The 6,178-nt window shown below is 37.7% G+C and overlaps 1 long non-coding RNA gene across 1 annotated transcript; it reads left to right on the forward strand.

The window, feature by feature from the left end:
* The first annotated feature begins 4,971 nt into the window (after window positions 1-4,971).
* Window positions 4,972-5,844, forward strand: LOC134618353 (uncharacterized). The gene is made up of 3 exons (XR_010091904.1): window positions 4,972-5,082; window positions 5,450-5,551; window positions 5,746-5,844. It is a non-coding gene; the product is annotated as an uncharacterized LOC134618353 (long non-coding RNA).
* Window positions 5,845-6,178: the final 334 nt, after the last annotated feature.

A 6,178-nucleotide genomic window follows, 5' to 3' on the forward strand; every position in this document is an offset into this window, starting at 1 on the left:
CAGAAATGATCAATTATATTTTAAATATTGGTTCAGTTCTTTTTCCAACTCCCGCAGCTGTCCGTTCTCAGTTTTGAGTCACTATAAAAATAAAAACATTCTAACCTGTTTGCTTTTATTCAATAAACAGCGTAGCTGTATACAATTTTTATTAAAAGAGATTAAGCTTGTGTTTCTGTCACGTAGTGATTGTGCTTAACTGTATGAAGCTTATTAGACATTATGAAACATAATATGTAAAAGTGAATTCTACCAAAGAGCTTAAAATACTTATAAAACTTTTTTTCTTAAGAGGGTTATATGCTAAAAATTATAAATTAGGCGAGGAAAAAAAATCATGCTTTTTCTGTGTTCTAGACTGTAACTTTTTGTCACTGTTTTGTTTAGATAGGGTGTGAAAATATTTCTTCCTGCCATGTGAGGAATGATATAAAAAGTTTGAGGACCACTGTCTTAAATGGAAATTAAAAGATGAATTATTTTTAGATTCAGTTAACCAAATCATTAAACAAAATGCATTTTAGATTACTACTCATGGTGTAGAATAATTCCATTAAAAAATAAAGTTCAAAAATAAGTAAAGTAATATCTGTTCAAAATCATTGTAATTGTAATAGCACATTAACTCCTTTGTAATCGGGAAAATATGTCATATCGTTCAAATAACCAGATAAAAAGTTAATTCGTGAAAGCGCGTATCGCTCTTACTGTTAACAAGCAGCGAGTGCTGCCGTGGGCACCTCGCCCTTGCCAAAGCGCTCAGAGGCGGAGGATAGTCCTCCTCCAGCTGCCATCAGGGCAGGAGACGTTCACACCAACCCATTCTCACTCCCGAGGCGTAAAATACTGACGATTTGTCACGTCCCTTAACTTCTCATGCTGACGCTGAAGGTACCCTTCCACGTTTTTATGCGACGCTGTGGGTTGTCAATTCATTCCAATATGAACCCGCTCTCGGCGATCAGAGACGCTTCGAGCAGAGGCTCCAGCCATCTATTTACTCCAATAATAACCCCGTCACGGCGAAACGTGACGCCTTGAAGTACAATCTAACTGGAAAACCGGGGACCCTCTCCGCGAACGGGTTTTTCTCCCTAATTTAATGCTTTCTTTTAATGACATCCTTAACATTTCTCAACAAAAACACACGAAAGTAACACTGATAATTCAACAATAAAATCGCTTCATTTTCCAAAGTGATTCACGATCTGAAAGTGCGCAGATTTAACGTACATAATCCTTGGTTGGGTTTATTATTTTTATTTCACACGTAAAACACATTTATAGTTTTATTCACCACTCCTGTTAGTTTTGGATGCGCTCGGCTCCAACCAATCAGACGCAACCTGTGTAAGCAAAGGATGATGGGAGAACGGAGAGACCCGTTTATAAGAATAAGAAAAGGAGGCGGAATTGATTGATTCAAATGCAGGTATGTAAAAAATACATATATTTAGAGTAATAGCTTGATGTGTGTTTCAAAGGGGGTTTTTTTTCACAAAAGCTTCAAACAAACAGGGGTGACTGATCTCGGAAACGATTTAATGCATTTAAAAATGGCTACAGCTACCGTCAGCATGCTTGCTAGGTAGCGTATGGTAACGACTACACGTGGCTAGTGCAGCATTAGCCATTTAAACCAACGATGATCATTAAATCTATTATAAACATTTAAGGACTTGTGTGTTGCAAAAGAGCCTCACATGGTGTGTAAAGCAGTTTTTGCGCTAATAGTTCTGCTAGCTATTTACAAACCTATGATGCTAACGTTAATTGCTAACGTTAACCGGAGCGCTAAGCTTCAAGCTGCTGACGAACTCCGTCAAGACCTGCAGGTAACCCCTTTTTTTTTTTTTTTTTTTCCTGTTTTTTTTTTTTTTTTTGTAAATGTGATGTAGTGGAAACAAATGATAAAGAGGGGACACACATGTGTAATTTATTGTACGTAGTAAACGTTATATTATTTGATATATTTATTATAAATTCTATATATCTGTATATATGTTTCAGTAAGTAAATATTCTTCAATCTCTTTTTTCCCCCATTTTCCGTAGATCAGCATCAATGTCCACGTGAAGAACCTAGTTATGTTGCCAGTGTCAACCCAACAAAAGGCCCTTTCACAATATAAAAGAAGGTATTCCTTTTTTAAAGTTTCCTTTTATATTTGTTGTTATAGTTGAGTTAGGCAGGCCTTTTGTGCAGTCCTAAGAAACATACTGCCTAGAGTGTTTTTCACTTTGTGGAAGAGTTTCTTTATTTATTTATTTTTCTGTTAGTGTATGGAACTGAGGTGCTTCCTCAGGTTGTTGGAGGATGGAGAAGAGGACGCAGCCATGACTTGTGAGACGGCGTCTGAGTCAGCTGCTACTCACTAGGAGATCAGAAACATGGTGTCCTTGCAAAAGTGGAAAGAGGCCAGGCCTTGTCTTATAGACAATATGTTAGCTACTCTGGATCCACTGTCACACCGTGTGTGTCAGTGTGACAAACAAGTAGTTGTGAGGTGTCTGGACTGCCTTCCTCTTCCATTCCTTTGTGCTGAGTGTGATATTGCAGTTCACACACGCTTTGTCCTGCACAACAGAGAGGCAGTAACAGGAGGGTTTTTGCAGCCTTCATCAGAGTTTCACAAGCCAATAGGTACGGTTTTTAAGTCCTATGCATTTCTTGCTATGTTCTATGAGTGGGTGCTGTTATTGTATTTTTATTGTGTATCATTTAATTTCCAATTCTTTTTATATATATTGTGTGTTTTTAATGTTAGTTCGGCTGTTGCCTGTGCAAAGGCCAGACCATGTGTGTGACTGCCCAGCAGGTAACGTTGAGGTTTCACCCGGTGCAGTTGTGGCTCTTGTAACCATAAATGGTAAGTTGCCCTTTTGTCACACAGTACATACACAATAGATGTGTTTGCAGGTTTTAGTGCAAATTGTACATTGCTATCATCATTGTTTATTTATATAGCACTTTAAAAACACACAAGGCTGACCAAAGTGCTGAACAATAGAAACATAATAGATACATCTATAAGAATTGCTATCTTGTTTTGAATTACCCTCGGCCCGCAGTATATGTGGGCACCTGTCAAAGGTCATTTGGATTTACCAGACCGCTTTGAAAACAACATGAAATCTTCACAACATGAAAAAAATGAATGCTTTGACCCATGACTGAATTTATCTTTATCCTTTCTAAAGGCTGTTATAACCTTGCACTGCCAGTGGTGAGCTGCACCAGCTGTGACCTAATGTGGTCCCCCTCAGTTAAGGACATCCTGGGTAGTGGATATTGGCCTGGCACCTTAAATTTCTGCACCCTGTTTTCAATGGATGCCTTTCAGTCTTTCTATTACATTAAGAAGGCTGCACCAGGGATGTCACTTAAGGCATTTGTCAAAATGCTGGATGAAAGAACAGCCCATTTCGGAAGGGTGAGTTTCTAAATTTGTCACGTTTAAGGAAATTGTGCAAATCAATGTTTATGATGACTGTCTGTGAATATTCTGTTGTTTGTCCTCTACTTAAAAGACTGGCCGAATATCAGCTGATGCCTTCAGTAAAAGCTTTGTGGAGTGGAGTGCTGTTTGAGGTGGACAGGATGTGCAAGGAGCCATGCGTTAGCTGCCCTGCCTGCACTCCAGACGTGCTTGCCGTCTCAGTTGATGGAAACTGTAAGCTTTATCGCATTCAGTCAAATACAAGGTACGTTATGCATTGTGTACATAAATCAAATATGGCTTTGTAGAAAAAAAGTATTTTAATGTTTCTTTTCAAACAACTGTCACTGTGTCCGTTCAGCACTTCAGAGCAGGGGAACTTTGAAGGTGTCTTCATTGAAAAAGATGAGGAAGTAGCTGAGTTTATGAAATACATCCAGAGACACACAAATGATGTAAGAGACCCATATATATATGTGTGTATATATATATATATGTGTATATATATATATATATGTGTGTATATATATATATATATGTGTGTATATATATATATATATATGTGTGTGTGTATATATATATATGTGTGTGTGTGTATATATATGTGTGTGTGTATATATATATATGTGTGTATATATATATATGTGTGTGTGTGTGTATATATATATGTGTGTGTGTATATATATATGTGTGTGTGTATATATATGTGTGTGTGTGTATATATATATGTGTGTGTATATATATATATGTGTGTGTATATATATATATATGTGTGTGTATATATATATATATGTGTGTGTATATATATATATATATATATATATATGTGTGTATATATATATGTGTGTATATGTATATGTATATATATGTATATATATGTATATATATATATATATTAGTGCTGTCAGCGTTAATCTTGTTAAAATGACGTTAACGCCATAAACATATACGTGTGTGTGTGTGTGCGTGCATATGGATGGGTGGATATTTATTTTTCTCTTGGTGTTGTTATAATACTATTTACTTTACTTTTTCTTAATGTATACTTAATTTTAGCGTCCCAGGACATATTACGTTCCTTTGCTCCGATGTGTCCTGTAAATATTTCCCATATTTAATCAAGGTGGCTCAGCTGAGGAACCTCTTGTCAATGCGTCCTTTTCTCTCCGTCATGCATGCAAAGGCTCTCATTTGGAAATGCGAGGTATACTGCAGCTTGTAGTTTTGGATTAGTTTGAGACATTTGGTTGAATGAATTCAGCAGTCATGTATTGTGACCTCCTTTCTATAGATCAAATAGGGAGATGCGTTTCGGGATGGGGCCGGTTCTACAGTTGGAAAAGAGGTGGGACAAGTAAACAGTTTCCTGTCTAGGGCGGCACAACTGGAACAACTGGGCCGCAGTTTGAGCCAGAGATTTTTTTTTTTTTTTTTTTTCAACACCCATTTTAATGTGTGTGGTAATGGGAGAAAAACACCTGTACTCTAAAAACATCAATGTGAATGACATTTATTAATGTATTCTTAGATCATAAGGATCCTTAGAGAACAAGTGGAGAGCCTGAATGCGACCAAAAATGAGCTGGGTGTGGATGACGACACACTGCAGCAATGGGTGGCCGATGTGCAGAAATGGGCTGAAGGTGAGTCTCAATATAACGCACTCGTGTATAACAATAGGACCCACCATGGCCTCATTAAAGAACTTAAGGTAGAGTTAATATCTTTCTGACAGTGTCAACAAACAATGAAAAATAAGCCTTGTAAAAGTGGAATTTATGGCAGAGTTTTTGCGTTTCATCAAATTGGATTGAACCTGGGTTGAAATGATGTCGTACTAGTTGGTTTTATAAACCTGAACACCGACATACTTGTTATCTAATGATAATGCAGCACATGAAGGCTACAGATGTCTTATAATGAATGTCATCAAGTCAGTGATTACAGAGTCCACTGTAGTTTGGTGACTGTTACTCATCCTGTATTTTGATTAATATTCCTCTCACTTAGAAACTGATCAAACTGATGGCAGCCTTGGAGCGTTGCAGGCACGAATAGAGGAGCTTGTCGTCATCATCAGAGTGCGAACACAAAGTCTTTACAGACAAAATGGTACGTCCCAGTTTCTTTGAAATGGACCGTTTGATACTTAGTTTGTACAGCTACTTTGTAAACAGAATAAAATCAGATCCAGGTTTGTTTAATCTGGATGTGATGCGTGTTCTAGCAAACAAATTGATGAGTGTAGATTAAAATGTAACTATATACATTATGTGAAGGTGTGAATTTTTTATGATTATTTACAGATAGCAACAAGAGGCGACACAGAATTCGCAAGGTCATCTTAGTTGAGAAGAAACGCTTGGCGGCTGCTGTTGACGACTACAACAAGCTTGCTGAACCAACAAAGCAAATCGTATCCAGTGATGCCCTCATGCAGACCGACATTTGGCTCTGGCAGAGCACAAGTGAACGTAAGCTCTTGATTTATAAATATCCTTTTTAAACAAAATCCCAGTATCTGAGCAGTAGTTGAATGTTTTGTTCTTGAGTCATAACGTGCTACTATGTTTTCCCATCTGATGTTGTTAAACTGTAGCTGCTGCAGACGTCCAGACAAAGAGAAAGGTCTTTGAGAAGGTGATGGCTGTGAGGCGCCTGAGAGAGGAGGACATGATCCTTTGCAGGGAGATGCGGCATCACTGGACAGTGTTGCGAATGCGATCTGTGGTGTTGGGG

Source organism: Pelmatolapia mariae, linkage group LG20, assembly GCF_036321145.2.
Source record: "Pelmatolapia mariae isolate MD_Pm_ZW linkage group LG20, Pm_UMD_F_2, whole genome shotgun sequence".
Classification (NCBI taxonomy): Eukaryota; Metazoa; Chordata; class Actinopteri; order Cichliformes; family Cichlidae; genus Pelmatolapia; species Pelmatolapia mariae.